Source organism: Neophocaena asiaeorientalis, unplaced genomic scaffold (genome assembly GCF_003031525.2).
Source record: "Neophocaena asiaeorientalis asiaeorientalis breed wild unplaced genomic scaffold, Neophocaena_asiaeorientalis_V1.1 scaffold39, whole genome shotgun sequence".
Lineage (NCBI taxonomy): Eukaryota > Metazoa > Chordata > Mammalia > Artiodactyla > Phocoenidae > Neophocaena > Neophocaena asiaeorientalis.
The window spans coordinates 10,844,518-10,862,898 of NW_020175670.1; positions in this window are offsets into that span (position 1 = coordinate 10,844,518).

Consider the following 18,381-nt stretch of genomic DNA (forward strand, 5'->3'; position numbering starts at 1 on the left):
AAAAAGATGTTATTAATGACAAATATGTGACAAAAATATATTTAGAGAAAATAATTTTTCATAAAACCATTAGAAAGGAATATTCTCTTTTTTTTCTGAAGTTGATGTTTGTGAATTAAGTGTGCTTGTGAAATCTCATTACTAGCAGGTTAAAATCTATTTTGTGGGTAAAGGTGCCTGCTATACTGATTGATTCTAGACTCTCATAAAAGGAAGATACATTGTAAGACATCTGTGAATAGAAATAGATAAATAAATATTATCAGTGTGGTAGCAACTATTTTACTAACAAAATAATCTTAACCTTTTTACCAGCTATTTACAAGTAGATGTGAAAGAAAATATAGCCCTTCTCCATTGCATCTATTATATTTTATAGATTTTTAAGTTTAGGTATAATTAATAAAACTAAAAACAATAAACAAATAATGTAAGATAAACTGCATATATTTAAAATCAATATTAACATTAGTGAATATTAATGTATATATTCAACAAAGCACATCAATAAAGTTAAGATAATGACAATTCCATCACCCCCTGTTTCCTAATGACCTTTTGAAATTCTCTTTTTCAAAACCCATCCTTTAGACAACAAATGATTGTTTTGTGTAACTGTAGATAAGTTTGTATTTACTGGAAGTTCATGTTAATGGAATCATATAGTATGTACTCTTGTCTGGTTTCTTTCACTCAGGATCATGACTTTAAGTTTTATCCATGTTATACTGTATATCCATATTTTGTTCATTTTTGTGGCTCTGTAGTATGCCAGTTTATGATGCATGACAATTTTTTATCTTTTCACCCATTTGGTGGACATTGGTTTATTCCCTTTTTGGAGCTATTAGAAAAAGAAAAGCTGCTATAAACATTTGAGTACAAATCTTTATGTGGGCATATATTTTCATTTTTCTTGGGTGTCTTTTGACTCTGACTAGTGGAACCACAATCTACTGCGGGCTTTGGGTGAACTCTAGCCACTGTTCCACTGATCCTTTCTGTTGGTTCTTTCCCAGGCCTTGGTAGTTGTCAATAGAATTCAATAAAATAAGTACTCAGCTAAAGACTTGAAGGGGATCCTCTGCGGGTCTCCAGAGCTATTTCTCTCTGCAGTTGATTTCTCCAGGACTCTGCCCCATGAACTCTAGGTGCTTCTGCCTCTGTGAACTCTGTCTCCTCAACATAGGCTTCTGGGCTCTATTTATTAGTTTCAACTCCCTGTGCTTCCTAGAAACTGTATCCAAAGGGCATAAGCTGGTGCAATTGTAGGACTCACCTTGTTTATTTCTTTTCTTTCAGGGATCACTTTCTAGTTTTGAAATGTCTGAAAACCACTTGTTTGTATATTCATATATTTTCTCCAGTTTATTTATTTATTTATTTTTGGTTGTTTAACAAGAAAGAGTGAGGGCTAAGTTTGTCTCTCTTACTCTGTCACAGCCAGAAGGATGTATCACCTGTGAATTCTTTAATTAAAAGTCAGCCCTGGAAAGTGGCATTCTTTCTACCTTGTAATCTACCTACCTTAGGAATTGGGCATAGTGGAGTTGGACTAGTTTTTACTAATCATTGCCCAGTTGCCATTCCAAAATATTTTCATCGCTTGCTCATTCTATTAAGGCTCTTTTAGGATCCTGAATCCCACTGTAATCTGCGATCTAGTTCTTCCTGCCTTCTCTGTCAAAGGGTCAGGCGGTGATTCTCACATGGTAATTGGGAAAACATGAACAGAATTCATATCTCCTTCAACACATTACCATTGCCACCTTCTGACTCAGGCTTTTCTGTACAGATTTCTCAGTTTTTTTTTCTGTCTCAGAAAGAAATTTTCTGGCAAGAAAGCAGGAGCAATGCTACGTTACCATCTTGACAGTAACCATAAGCTAGTCCTTTTCCTTTTTACTACACACCTATTTTTTTCTTTTTGAGGCAATCTCTTACCCAGGGACTTCACCCAACACCCTTAATTCATTTTAAAAAGCATTGATTTAAATTGTTTTATTGAGTGCACCAAATCCATATGCTCTCACTGTGAAAGAAGATTGTCATAAAGATGAGTGTGAGATGTTTCTAAGTCTCATGAGACTCATACTGTGGTTTGGGGTACTGGCATTAATGATAAAGGGCCAGGTTCTAAAATGAGAAATTTTAGGAAGGCATCAGAGCAGAGAGGCAAAATCTTTAAGGCATAGATATTTATTTACCTGGAGTAACATGCCTTCAGCCTAAAGGTATCAGTTGAATGGCAATGAAATTTCAAAATAATAATCACATTTTCATCACTAGTAAATCATTTTGTTCTGTTTTGTTCTCACAGATATACATTCAACCTCAACTAGCTTTTGCCTGTAAGTGATGCATTTCAGGAATAAAAATATTTTTTTGAGGGAATGAAAAGTGTGTAAAATCTAATTTATGATTAACTTTACCAGTGAATCTTAATATTTTAAAATTTGGGTTAATTCAGTTTTAAAAAAAGTATGAATGGAGGAATACAAAGATTTAGGCTGTCATCTAGGACCATAAACCAAATGTCAGATATTTTGATAAGCCCCTTGTTTTCTCAATTTCAGAATAAATTTGTAAAAAATAGTGGTAGATTTTCTGTACAAATACTAATTGAAAATTATCTTTTGATTGACTTTTAACAATTTTTAATTTAAAATATTACTAATTTTACAAAATACCTTGATTGATATTAGAAGATTGTAAACTGCTGACAAACCTATTCAAAATTGTATCTTGCTTTAATATCAGTTGAATGCGAGTATGTAATTTGGAATTTGTGTGGGTTTTTTTGCCAATTTTTTTTTAACATCTTTATTGGAGTATAATTGTTTTACATTGTTGTGTTAGTTGCTGCTGTATAACAAAGTGAATCAGCTGTACGTATACCTATATCCCCATACACCCTCCCTCTTGTGTCTCCCTCCCACCCTCCATATCCCACCCCTCTATGTGGACAGATTGCACACTTTATGGCTGAGTAATATTTCATTGTAGATATGTGCCACATTTTCTTTATCTGTTCATTTGTTGATGGACACTTAGATTGCTTCTGTGTCCTGGTTATTGTAAATAGAGCTGCACTGAACATTGTGTTACATGACTCTTTTTGAATTATGGTTTTCTCTGGGTATATGCCCAGTAATGGGATTGCTGGGCCATATGGTAGTTCTATTTTTAGTTTTTTAAGGAACCTCCATACTGTTCTCCATAATGGCTGTATCAATTTACGTTCCCACCAACAGTTCCCTTTTCTCCACACCCTCTCCAGCATTTATTGTTTGTCGATTTTTTGATGATGGCTATTCTGACTGGTGTGAAGTGATACCTCATTGTAGTTTTTATTTGCATTTCTCTAATGATTAGTGATGATGAGCATCCTTTGTTAGTTGGCAATCTGTACATCATATTTGGAGAACTGTCTATTTAGGTCTTCTGCCCATTTTGATTGGGTTGGTTGTTTTTTTGATATTGAGCTGCATGAGCTGCTTGTATATTTTGTAGATTAATCATTTGTAAGTTGCTTCATTTGCAAATATTTTCTGCCATTCTGAGGGTTCGTTGTCTTTTCGTCTTGTTTATGGTTTCCTTTGCTATGCAAAAGGTTTTAAGTTTCATTAGGTCCCATTTGTTCATTTATGTTTTTATTTCCATTTCTCTAGGAGGTGGGTTACAAAGGATTTTGCTGTCATTTATGTCATAGAGTGTTCTGCTTATGTTTTCCTCTAAAGGTTTTATAGTGTCAGGCCTTACATTTAGGTCTTTAATCCATTTTGAGTTTATCGTGGTGTATGGTGTTACGAAGTGTTCTAATTTCATTCTTTTACATATAGCTGTCCAGTTTCCCAGCACCACTTATTGGAAAGGCTGTCTTTTCTCCATTGTATATTCTTACCTCCTTTATCAAAGATAAGGTGACCATATGTGTGTGGGTTTATCTCTGGGCTTTCTATCCTGTTCCATTGATTTATATTTTTGTTTTTGTGCCAGTACCATACTGTCATGATTACTGTAGCTTTGTAGTATAGTCTGAAGTCAGGGAGCCTGATTCCTCCGGCTACGTTTTTCTTTCTCAAGATTGCTTTGGTTATTTGGGGTCTTTTGTGTTTCCATACAGATTGTGAAATTTTTTGTTCTAGTTCTGTGAAAAATGCCAGTGGTAGTTTGATAAGGATTGTATTGAGTCTGTGATTGCTTTGGGTAGTAGAGTCATTTTCACAATGTTGATTCTTCCAAACCAAGAATATGGTATATCTCTCCATCTGTTTGTATCACCTTTAATTTCTTTCACCAGTGTTTTATAGGTTTCTGCATACAGGTCTTTTGTCTCCTAAGGTAGGTTTATTCCTAGGTATTTTATTCTTTTTGTTGCAGTGGTAAATGAGAGTGTTTCCTTAATTTCTCTTTCAGATTTTTCATCACTGGTGTATAGGAATGCAAGAGATTTCTGTGAATTAATTTTGTATCCTGCTACTTTGCCAAACTCATTGATTAGCTCTAGAAGATTTCTGGTAGCATCTTTAGGATTCTCTAGGTATAGTATCATGTCATACGCAAACAGTGACTTCTTCTTTTCCAATTTGGATTCCTTTTCTTCTCTGATTGCTGTGGCTAAAACTTCAAGAACTATGTTGAATAATAGTGGTGAGAGTGAGAAACCTTGTCTTGTTCCTGATCTTAGTGGAAATGGTTTCAGTATTTCATCATTGAGAATGATGTTGGCTGTGGGTTTGTCATATATGGCCTTTATTAAATGAGGTAAGTTCCCTCTATGCCTACTTTCTGGATAGTTTTTATCATAAATAGGTATTGAATTTTGTCAAAAGTTTTTCTGCATCTATAAAGATGATCATATGATTTTTCTCCTTCAATTTGTTATTATGGTTTATCACATTGATTGATTTGCATTTATTGAAGAATCCTTGCATTCCTGGGATAAACCCCAGTTGATCATGGTGTATGATCTTTTTAATATGCTGTTGGATTCTGTTTGCCAGTATTTTGTTGAGGATTTTTGTATCTATGTTCATCAGTGATATTGGCCTGTAGTTTCCTATCTTGGTGACATCTTTGTCTGGTTTTGGTAACAAGGTGATGGTGGCCTGGTAGAATGAGTTTAGGAGTGTTCCTCCCTCTGCTATACTTTGGAAGAGTTTGAGAAGGATAGATGGACGCTGTCCTCTAAATGTTTGATAGAATTCGCCTGTGAAGCCATCTGGTCCTGGGCTTTTGTTTGTTGGAAGATTTTTAATCACATTTTCAGTTTCAGTGCTTGTAATTGGTCTGTTTATATTTTCTATATCTTCCTGGTTCAGTCTTGGCAGCTTGTGCATTTCTAAGAATTTGTCAGTTTCTTCCAGGTTGTCCATTTTATTGGCATAGAGTTGCTTGAAGTAATCTCTCATGATCTTTTGTATTTCTGCAGTGTCAGTTGTTACTTCTGCTGTTTCATATCTAATTCTATTGATTTGAGTCTTCTCCCTTTTTTTCTTGATGAGTCTGGATAGTGGTTTATCAATTTTGTTGATCTTGTCAGAGAACCAACTTTTAGTTTCTTTGATCTTTGCTATCATTTCCTTCATTTCTTTTTCATTTATTTCTGATCTGATCTTTATGATTTCTTTCCTTCTGCTAACTTTGGGGAATTTTTGTTCTTCTTTCTCTAATTGCTTTAGGTATAAGGTTAGGTTGTTTATTTGAGATGTTTCTTGTTTCTTGAGGTAGGATTGTATTCCTATGAACTTCCTTCTTAGAAATGCTTTTGCTGCATCCCATAGGTTTAGAGTCATTGTGTTTTCATTGTCATTTGTTTCTATTTTTCTTTTTTTTATTTCCTCTTTGATTTCTCCAGTGATCTCTTGGCTATTTAGTAGTGTATTGTTTAGCCTCCATGTGTTTGTGTTTTTTACAGTTTTGTTTTCCTGTAATTGATGTCTAATCTTATAGCGTTTTGGTCGGAAAAGTTACTTGATACTATTTCAATTTTCTTAAATTTACCAATGCTTGATTTGTGACCCAGAGATATGATCTATCCTGGAGAATGTTCCATGAGCAGTTGAGAAGAAAGTGTATTCTGTTGTTTTTGGATGAAATGTCCTATAAATATCAATTAAGTCCATCTTGTTTAATGTATCATTTAAAGCTTGTGTTTCCTTATTTATTTTCATTTTGTTTGCTCTGTTCATTGGTGAAAGTGGGGTGTTAAAGTCCCCTACTATTATTGTGTTACTGTTGATTTCCCCTTTTATGGCTGTTAGCATTTGTCTTATGTATTGAGGTGCTCCTATGTGGGGTGCATAAATATTTACAATTGTTATATCTTCTTCTTAGATTGATATCTTGACTATTATATAGTGTCCTTCTTTATCTCTTGTAGTAGTCTATATTTTAAAGTCTATTTTGTCTTATATGAGTATTGCTACTCCAGCTTTCTTTTGATTTCCATTTGCATGGAATATCTTTTTCCATCCCCTCACTTTCAGTCTGTGTGTGTCCCTAGGTCTGAAGTGGGTGTATGGTGGACACCATATATACAGGTCTTGTTTTTGTATCCATTCAGCCAGTTTATGTCTTTTGGTTGGAGCATTTAATATATTTACATTTAAGGTAGTTTTCTATATGTATGATCCTATTACCATTTTGTTAATTGATTTGGGTTTGTTATTGTACATCTTTTCTTTCTCTTGTGTTTCCTGCCTAGAGAAGTTCCTTTAGCTTTTGAAGTAAAGCTGGTTTGGTGGTGCTGAATTCTCTTAGCTTTTGCTTCTCTGTTAAGGTTTTAATTTCTCCGTCATATCTGAATGAGATCCTTGCTGGGTAGAGTAATCTTGGTTGTAGGTTTTTCCCTTTCATCACTTTAAATATGTCCTGCCACTCCCTTCTGGCTTGCAGAGTTTCTGCTGAAAGATCGGCTCTTAACTTTATGGGGATTCCCTTGTAAGTGTTTTGTTGCTCTTAATATGTTTTCTTTGTATTTAATTTTTGATAATTTGATTAATATGTGTCTTGGCATGTTTCTCCTTGGATTTATTCTGTATGAGACTCTGTGCTTCCTGGACTTGATTGACTGTTTCCTTTCCCATATTAAGGATGTCTTCAAGTATAATTTCTTCAAATGTTTTCTCAGTCCCTTTATTTTCCTCATCTTCTTCTGGGACCCCTATAATTTGAGTGTTGGTGTATTTAATGTTGTCCCAGAGGTCTCTGAGACTGTCCTCAATTCTTTGCATACTTTTTTCTTTATTTTGCTCTGTGGTAGTTATTTCCACTCTTTTATCTTCCCAGTCACTTATCAGTTCTCCTGCCTCAGTTATCCTGGTATTGATTCCTTCTAGAGAATTTTTAATTTCATTTATTGTGTTGTTCATCATTGTTTGTTTGCTCTTTAGTTCTTCTAGGTCCTTGTTAGACGTGCTTATATTTTCTCCATTCTATTTCCAAGATTTTGGATCATGTTACTATAATTACTCTGAATTCTTTTTCAGGTAGACTGCCTATTTCCTCTTCATTTGTTTGGTCTGGTGGGTTTTTACCTTGCTCCTTCATCTGCTGTGTATTTCTCTGTCCTTTCATTTTGCTTAACATACTATGTTTGTGGTCTCCTTTTCGCAGGCTGCAGGTTCATAGTTCCTGTTGATTTTGGTGTCTGCCCCCAGTGGGTAAGGTTGGTTCAGTGGGTTGTGTAGGCTTTCTGGTGGAGGGGACTGATACCTATGTTCTGGTGGATGAGGCTGGATCTTGTCTTTCTGCTGTGCAGGTCTGCATCTGGTGGTTTGTTTTGGGGTGTCTGTGAACTTAGTATGATTTTAGGTGGCCTCTCTGCTAATGGGTGGGGTTGTGTTCCTGTCTTGCTAGTTGTTTGGCATGGTGTGTCCAGCACTGGAGCTTGCTGGTCTTTGAGTGGAGCTGGGTCTTAGCGTTGATACGGAGATCTCTGGCAGAGCTCTCACTAACTGATATTATGTGGGGCCGGGAGATCTCTGGTGGGCCAATGTCTTGAACTCTGCTCCCCCACCTCAGAAGCTGAGGCCTGACAACCAGGAGCACCAAGACCCTGTCAGCCACATGGCTGGAGTGCCTTTAGAGTTGTGGAAGCTGGCCTGCAGTGGCTCTCTTTCTGCACTGCACCTTAGAATCACCTGTTTCTTTCTTCTTTTGCCCCAAAGGCAGTGTTCCACAGAGAAATACAGTAACCTTGAAAATAGTCACAGCTCTGAGATGGCTCTTTTTTTTCCTTTTTGATTAGTTGGGTTTTACTTGCTCACAGTGGGCCATGTGCAGAGGCCTCTCACCCGGGTCTTCCGACCGGAGTTCCTAGTGCGGAATGGCTGTTACCAATGTGTAATTTGGAATTTGAATTTTTACAAATGGGATTATAATTCATTTGTGAGAATATTGGTATCATTAGAAAAACTGCTGTAGCCCTGATTAATTCATATTGCCCTTAGTTTATTCAAAGTCATGTGCTTTATTACTAACAGAAAAGAATGATCATGTGGTCATCAAGGAGATGAAGTGGAAATGGCACAAAATGGCAGGAAAAATAAGTCAAAAGATATCATACTGACAAATGAATGAATTTCCGCGTTAACATTTCTTGCAATGAAAAAATTTTATAGGGAAGAAATTTTAGTAATTTAATAAAATAAAGTATATATAAATTAAAATTTTAAAGAACTGATTTTTTAATATAAAGTCATCTTGGATTATCTAAAAGTAATAATATAATTTTGCTAATAATTTGGTTATTAATTAATACTGAAATAGTTCATGTTCTTTCAAAATATTTAATAACCAATAGAATTCTCAAAATACTTAGATTTGTAAGATTTGCTGCATCAGATAAATAATGCCAGGCATTTTAATTTCAAGCATTTGCATTTTTTTTAACTTTCCATATAAAACATAGTAAATTTTAGAAGATTTAGTCATTAAATTCAGAGGAATTATTAATTTTGTTAAATATTATATGATCAATAGTTCTTATTAACAAAATAGAAAAATAGTAATACTCAGTATTTAATTTATTAAAAGATTCTTATATAGTTTTAATACATTTTAATAAATTTCTATAATTTCTTTCATTACTTGACAGCATATAAATGCATCATTTTATTTCATCAGAATGGTAGTGCAGACCCAGAAAGGAAACAGAAACCTTATGCAAGAATCTAGAACCCTCAAAGAAAAATTAAATCTTATTGTAAAATACTGTAAGGAGCTATAAGATGTGAAATATGTTGAGCAGTCCCAAAGTGAATCCCTCTTCAAGGATAGCAGAATAAAAGTATAACATGCTATTTAAATCCACTGTCCTTTTGGACTCTTCTAGTCTCAGTAGCTCAGCAGTAGTCTCTCAAACCTGAAATGATTTCTTTCCTTTTTGATCCGGTCCGTGTGAATCCTGTGTCTGGGGACTTCAATCTGGCATTCACCTTCCCTGCATTTCTTCCTTTAAAGCAGGTCACGCTGCAGTTAAATGGGTAGTGCCAGCAGTAGTGGATTGGGAAAGGAGGGCTTCAAAAGCTACAAAAGTAATGCCCATTCTCACAGCATTTCTCCAGGGACTGGCTGGAATGGTTCTTTTCTGAAACTTGACAGACCTCTGTTCTTTTTTCTCTGCCACTCTTGGAAAATTGAGCCAAGAGTTCCCCTGGGATCTTTGCTGTATTTGTAGTCATTGCATTTTATCTCTTGGGACTCCTCCACAAGCTAGTTTTTATCTAGAGAACAGAGTAACTGTTCATTGTGACTATGTTGTGTGTGTGTTTTGATGAAAATGAAAGTAAGAGCAAAGTATAAATATGAGAAGAAACTTCTTGTGATATTACATAATATGTGGAACCGATATTTCAGTAATGCAATCAACAAATATTTGTTAAAGATCTAGTCTGAGGCAAAGTACTGGAGTTTTAAGTGCTGAAGTAGAGCAGGGAATAAACATTGTTCTTTTCTCAGGGAGTTCATCTCATAATTATCTTCAGTACTACTGTTATTGGCATTCATGTTGTACCAATAGATTTAGGGTTTATGTGGGCATGTGATGTGTGTGTGTTTTAAGTAAACCTACATGAAGAATTCAGTAGTAAAAGCAGTATGGAAGCATAATAAAAATCAGATAAACCCGTATAGAGTTGTACAAAATAAAAAAGCTTTCTCACTTTCACAGCCTTAAGACCCTTACACACTTTGAATACATTGCTTTCTTCACTGACCAAAATAGCAAGGAAATGTTTCTATATCATTAAACAGCCACTTAAATTCCATCATAGGTAGACCAGATGCACAATACTTCTTTGATGAACATTTAGTATTGTCCTTTCAATTACAAATCGTACTACAATTACATCCTTGTAGGTAAATTTTGTGACTATGATATTTCAAATCAAAGTCATAGAGGCAAAATTGTAGCCTCAAAGAAAATGTCCTTATTTATAATTTTGATTCATGTTGTTATTCATTTATTCAGTAAAATACTTACTAAATATTAAGTATATACTAAATACTGTTGTAGCCACAGAGACACAACAAACAATAATGTTCCCATTTTCATGGAATCTTCATTCTAGTTAGACAAAAAAATGAGTAAACAAATGGATATATCACTTGTAAAACAGAGATAAATGCTGTGGAGAAAAATGAATGATGGCAGAATTGCTATTTTATACAAGTGGTCAGGGAAGGCCCCCAGATAGATGACGTTTGAGCTTTCGCTTGAAGGATAGGAAAGAGGGAGCCATAAGGATGGATATCTGGGAGGACTGTGCTCCAGAGATAAGGAAATGTCAGATGTAAAAGCTCTGAGCTAGAGGAACATGTTATATTTGAAGAAGATAAAGGAGGTCAATACAACTGGGGATGACTTAGTGTAAGGAAGTGTGGTAAAAGGTGAGGTGAGAGAGGTAGTGGGGAATCAGATCATGTAGGGCATTGTAGGTCCCTGTAAGGACTTGTACTCTGAGTGGAAAAGAGTAGTGTGATCTACCTTAGAGTACTAATTAAATTTCCTATTAACATTGTGCAAGAAGCCCTATATATTTGAACCATTACTAATGTTGATTTGTTGATTGTATCATTTGAGGTTCAACCAGAGAGGTAGAGCCAGGAGGATGTGTGTGTATGTGTGTGCTTGTGTGTGTGCATATGTGTATGTTTACATATATATGCACACACACATTTATATGTGTATATATATTATATACAATATATATTGTGTGTGCATATAGATATATACACAACTTATATATATATATATAAGCACAACCTGGGATCCTAAGAGGAAAAGTTAAATTTTGTGTCTGTTCTTGGTTCCTCTAACCTTGGTGAAGGTTATTCTGCAGAAGCAGGGGCCCTTTGTCAAATTGATAAACACCCACATCTGGCCCAGGAGTCTGGAAAACTGAAAAAGAATCCAGGGAAGATAGAAAAATTGCCATCCCAGATGCTGCTTCATGCCAGCGATGTTGTCAGCAAGTCAGGAGCAACACATACCAACTATAAAATTGGTCGGTTACTTCTTTCTCCCTTCCCCAAGAATCTCTTATGGCCCACTTTAACTGGAAACATACAAGAAAGAGAATTCTGGTGATGTATTTAACCCAGCTCTGTTGGCAATTACAAAACCATTAAACTACTGTTATCCATTTATTTATTTTTTTCTTTTTTTGTGGTACGCAGGCCTCTCATTGTTGTTTCCTCTCCCGTTGCAGAGCACAGGCTCCGGACGCGCAGGCTCAGCCGCCATGGCTCACGGGCCCAGCCGCTCCGCGGCATGTGGGATCTTCCCGGACCTGGACACGAACCCGTGTCCCCTGCATTGGCAGGCAGACTCTCAATCACTGTGCCACCAGGGAAACCCTATCCACTCATTTTTGTACCCATTTGTTTATTTAACAAATTCTTGTTAAAAATCTACATTTTTGTCAGATTATTATCACAGGTTGGGTTTTGAGAATACAGATGCTGAGACAGAATTTCCAGAGTAAGATGCTTATTAGTGATCGACTCCTGTGATTTTTCCACTGGAGTTTTGTATAAAATGCACATGGCATCTTTTCTCACAGCTAGGCTCCACCAGATTTTACGGTCCAAGCAATTGGGCTACTTACACCACAGCCTGGACAAGTGACATATCCGTTTCCTGCTCTGTGTTTGATTCAAAGCTCGCTGCCTTTCACATCATCTGGTTTCTGAGTCAGAACATTCTTGGTTCTGGAGTATGCTGCTTTTAGAATCCAAAGTGGCCCTCCAGGCTTTGTGCTTCCTTGGGTTGAGATGAAAGATGAGAACATTTGTCTTTAACTTTGCAGGTGATATCCCCACATGCACCTGGCCACTAGACCCCTAACAATTTCATAGATGTGGCTAGCCCCTCAATTGTTCTAGAGTTAATTTCCCACTCCCTGGGACTCAGGTATCTTACAGAGGTCTCCCACATCGTAACCACTTCTTCATTTAGCCTGATAAATATGGTATCATTAAATAGGAGATGGGATCAATGGCAAGTCTTAAGGACATTTAGAGAGTCTAGATCTTTACAGACTATGTTATGACAGAGTGCAAGATAGTTAACAGAACCTGTAACCAAACTGTGAAATGCCTCTTTCTTTCCATGGCTTGTAAATGCAAGTAATTTCCCACCCACTTTTTTGATTGGGAGAGAAAAGAAAGTGTTCAACAAATCAATGGCCACATACCATGTATCTGTAGTCATACTGATCTTCTCTAGCAAAGATACCATGTTTGACACATAGTGTGTAGTCAGAGCTACTAGATTACTACTTGGTTGTGTTTGTAGTAGTCCACAGTCATCCACTAGCACCCATATAGTTTCAACTGTGGCCAGACTGTTGTCTCAGTCTGTTTGGGCTGCTGTAACACAATACCAAAGACTGGGTAGCTTATAAATAAAAGAAATTTATTTCTCACATTGTGGAGTCTGGGAAGTCCAAGATCAAGGAGCTAGCATGGTCACATTCTGATGAAGACGCTGTTCCTGGTTCATAGCTAGCAAGTTCTTGCTATGTTCTTACATGATGGAAGGGGTTGGGGATCTCTCTGGAGCTTCTTTTATAAGGGAGCTAATCCCATTCATGAGAGTTTTGCCCTCATGATCTAAATACCTTCCAAAGGCCCATCACTGAATACCATCATCTTTGGGCATTATGAACTCAACATATGAATTTGGGAGGTATGAAAACATTCAGATCATACTACTGTTGAATTAAATAGAGATATATCTTGCAGGATTGGCTATCTATCTTTTTTTCTCAGATTTTTCATGTTTATTCTTGTCTTTATTTAATAGGAACTTTAGGATCTGCTTGTATACTTACAGAATCCCTATGGTTATTTTATTGGGGTTTTGTTCAAGTTGTATAATAACTTAGAGAAAGCCTACATCTGTAATATTCATCTCTAAGATCATAATATGTGTCTATATTTAAGTCTATATTTTTCTCCCTCAGTAGAATTTTAAAGTTTTTATAGATTTTATTCCTTTTTTTTGTTACTTTTATTACCAGATATTATCTTGCTTATTATTGCAAATAACATCTTTTATCTCATTATACCCACACTTTGGTGATTATCAGTGTATATGAAGCTATGACAAAATGAGAAATTGTAACATGATAAAGATATTATAAGTCAAAAAGATAAATGCCAAAAATGCAATAGAAAAATATAGCCTCCATAAGTGTAGGAGTTTATTTACTGATATATCTTCAGCACCTACAAGAGGCTTTTTAAATATTAGTTTTTCAATAAGTAATTAGTAAAGAAGAAATAAATTTTTAAATGATATGAATGATGAATAGCATGAATAATAAGTAAAAATTTCATAAACACATGACAAGATGTTAAAACTTATTTGTTATAAGGTAAATGCAAGTTAAACCAGAGTTCTTATGTAATGCTTTTCACCTATTAATTATCATAGTTAAAAAATTGAAAACACACTGGACTGAAGATGATTCTAGTATCAAAGAATTTTCATATTTGGAAGTGTACATGTGTGCATTGATTTTATTAGCTAATTAAATATTGGAAACATTTTAAAAGTCCAAACTAAAATGTCCAAACATATAGATATGTAAGGGGCTAACTTATTAAATTTAGATACATCCATTCAATGGAATATTCAACCGTTAATTCAACTATTAATGCAAAAAGCTTGTGTGCTCATGTGCTTAGTGTGTATGTGTACAAGTGTGTGTGTGTGTTTGTGTGTAAAAATGTATATATTATGCATATATACATATGTCCAAAATGAATTTTCAAGTAAAGAAACTACAGTGTAGAGCGAAGTGAGAGTAGCATCGACATATACACACTACCGAATGTAAAATAGTTAGCTAGTAGGAAGCAGCAGCATAGCACAGGGAGATCTGCTCAGTGCTTTGCGATGACCTAGAGGAGTGGGATAGGGAGGATGTGAGGGAGGCTCAAGAGAGAGGGGATATGAGGACATATGTATGCATATGGCTGATTCACTTTGGTGTACAACAGAAACTAACACAGTATTGTGAAGCAATTATACTCCAATAAAGATCTACTAAAAAAAATAGAACAATATTTATAGATTCCTTGAATCGTGTAAATACATTAACTGCCAAAAATAAGTAAAATAATTATGATATGGCACATAATCTTATGGTAATATAACCTCTATTCTTAGTTGTCCTAAATGAATGTTGAATTTTATAATTTCCTTTCTGACATGATTTGAGATTATAGTAAACTATACAAATGTCCATTTATACTTGAATCATTCCAATATATTTCAGTTTAATTTTTAGCTATTAGTCATATCAATTCCCTCATACTTCTTTTTGGGGTGTTTACTATGTGCGAGCTATTCCACAGTGTTCTTTAAATGTGATAACTCAGTTAATTCAAGCAAGAGCAATGATTTTTTTTATTACCATCACTTCCATTTTATGGCTGAGAGAAACTAAGAGGGAATTTGAGAAAGTTATTGAGTCAGGAATGGAACTTGATAACTCAGGCTTCTAACACACTAATAGCAACTAATAGCAACCACTCTTTTACCGGGTTGAGTTTGGGGCCATCAGAGCTTTTCTCTCTCTTCTCTTTGCTAACCTATTGCTTGTTGAACTTCCAAGAATTTAAATGGGCCCAGAAGCTGGGTCACTTGCCCAAGGTATGGCAGTGATAACAGGCTACAAATTTACCTTTTTGCCTCCTCAATTACAAATTATTCAGAAAAAATGATTGCCATTCTCCTTTTTTCCTTTGTCTTGACCTTTATACATAGTAATAGTTTGCCATGAGACAATAGAATAAAAAAATTGATGCACTTATGTTTCATTTGATTTGTCCTTATATTTCTCACTTCACTTCTATGAAAGTCTATTCCTAGAGATACTATCATTATTCAAATAATTACCAGTTCTTTGAGACTCCTTTCCTAAATTTGACAAGCTCATGTATTCAGCCATAAAGAGGGGTTACTAAATGAATCAAAACTTAAGGTAATTTACAACTTGAGGTCAAATCAAAAATTGTATTAATCATACATAAAGTCTACGTAAAAATAAATAACAAGAAAAAAATTTGTGAGTAAAATATTTTAATTCAATTACACTGATAAGCCAAAATCTTAGAAAGTTGTGAAATTCTTGGTAAGTGTAGAGGGAGCTAAATATCAAATCTCTTAAATAAAGGTTTTTGTCTTATATTTGGGCAAGAACTGAAAATCATGATTTCACCCAAACTGAAGTTTCACCTATTTGACTTAAAGGTTTTGTCAACAGTATGTTGTAAAAACTCTGTAACTAATTTTAAAGTACATATGTGTACGGGAGGACCAAACTTCCTGAAAAGTAACTTCATTTCTGCCTGTGTCATCTCTGTACATTATTAGAATAGAACATACAAGTCTCACTGGCAAGAATGTTTATATTTGATCTCAAGTGTTTGCCATATAGAAAAAAGGAAAAAGGATATCTAAATGTTTTAATTGGAAGGGAAGCAGAAAACCTACTTTCATAAAACACATGTAACTTATTTCCAGGGGGTGATATTTAAATAATTCACTTGTGCTAATACATGAATACAGTAAAATATTTTAGCTGTATAGATATAGACCAGGTATTGATATGGCATTTGTATCCTGATCATATACTCTACGTACCACTCTCTAATGTATATTGCATCTTCAAAGCCAGCAATGGTGGGTTGACTCCTCTCATTGCATTATTCTGATATCCACATCTGCCTCCCTCTCTACTTTAAGACTCTTGTGATGAATTTGGCACATTGATTAGCAAACTTAATTTCACTTCCAACTGTAATTCCCCTTTGTTATATAACCTAAGATATTCACAGGCTCCAGGGATTAGGACTAAAACACTAATGCCCACTAGGGGGAATTGTAGAAATATGTAGATAGCATTTTGATTGTCATGAAGATTAGAGAGGGCTCCTGGAAAATTTGTAGGCAGGGGTCAGGTGACACACAATGCTTAGGAGGGTTCTTCAAAATGAAGAATTTTTCAGAATGCATGGGGATTTCAAATGACCTACTCAAAATATAAATCAGAGGGAGTTTAAGCCTGCATAATAGAGCCCAGTAGTTAAGGAGAATATTATTAAAGTGGAATTTAAGTAGGTTAAATACATTTTATCTTGAATTTATTGAATAATCAACTCCCACATTTTGTCTAATTAATGTATTATAAACCTCCAAAGTATCTATTTCTTTGGGATATGCTTAATGCACTAGCATAGTTACAGAAAAATATGAAAATAATTATAAATATGAAAAAGATAAAAGCAGCTGTATTTAACACATTATTAAGTTTATGAAGCATTATAAAACACATTATTAAGTTTATGAAGCATTATAAAATTTGACTTTTTCTCATTTATATATAATATTATATGATTATTTTTGAAATTATGTTTATAGGTAGTTACAATTTTCTTTCCATTTCAGTACAGTTTTGGGAAGAGGATGAAAAATGTGCTACTAATTGGGGCAAGGGTTCTGATAGGACTGAAAACTATGGGGCTAGAACATAGTGATTGTTATCAATCAGTATATTTGAAAAACTAGTTTATAATGCAATGTAGTTTTATTGAATTTTTAAAGACTTTATTTTTGTGAAGCAGTTTTAAGTTTACAAAAAATTGAGAGGAAAGCACAGAGATATGCCATATACCCCCTTCCCTCACACCTATATAGCCTCCCCTGTTATCATTCACCAGAATGGTACATATTTTTACCAAGGATGAACCTTCATGAGCACATCATCATCACCCAAACACCATATTTTACCTTAGGGTTCACCCTTGGTGTTGTGCGTTCTATAGGTTTGGACAAATGAATAATGACCATCATTGTAATATTATACAAAATATTCTCAATGGCCTAAAAAATCTGTGCTCTGCCTACTTATCTCTCCCTCAATCCCACTATCACCACCCCAGGAAACCATTGATCTTTCTACTGTTTCCATAGTTTTGTCTTTTATACACTATGTTTCCTTTTCATATTGGCTTATTTCACTTAGTAATATGCATTTAGGGTTCCTCCATGTCTTTTCATGGCTTGATGTCTCATTTCATTTTGGCAGTGAATAATATCCCATTGTCTAGAAGTATCACAGTTTCTTTATCTGTTCACCTGCTGAGGGACATCTTGACTGCTTCCAGGTTTTGGCAATTATGAATAAACCTGCTATAAACATTAATGCAAACGTTTCTGTGTGGATATAAGTTCTCAACTCCTTTGGGTAAATACCAAGAAGTGTGATTGTTGATTCATATGGTAAGTATGTTTAATTTTTTAAGAAACTGCCAAAGTATTTTCCAAAGTGATTGTACCATTTGCTTTTCCACTAGCAATGTAAGAGAGTTCCTGATTTTTAAATTTACTTTATTGAAGTATAGTTGATTTACAATATCGTGTTGATTAATTTCTACTGTACAGCAAAGTGATTCAGTTTTATATATATATATATATATATATATATATATATATACATTATTTTTCATATTATTTTCCATTATGGTTTATCACAGGATACTGAATACAGTTCCCTATGCTATACAGTTTATCCATTCTGTAAATAACAGTTTGCATCTACTAATCCCAAACTCCCAATCCAGCCCTTCTCCACCCCATCCCACTTGACAGCCACAAGTCTGTTCCCTATATCTGTGAATCTGTTTCTGTTTCATAGACAAGTTCGTTTGTATCATATTTTAATTAGACTCCACATATAAATGATATCATATGGTATTTGTCTTTCATAAGAGAGTTCTTTGTTTGTTTGTTTGTTTATTTTTTTGTGGTATGCGGGCCTCTCACTGTTGTGGCCTCTCCCGATGCGGCGCACAGGCTCC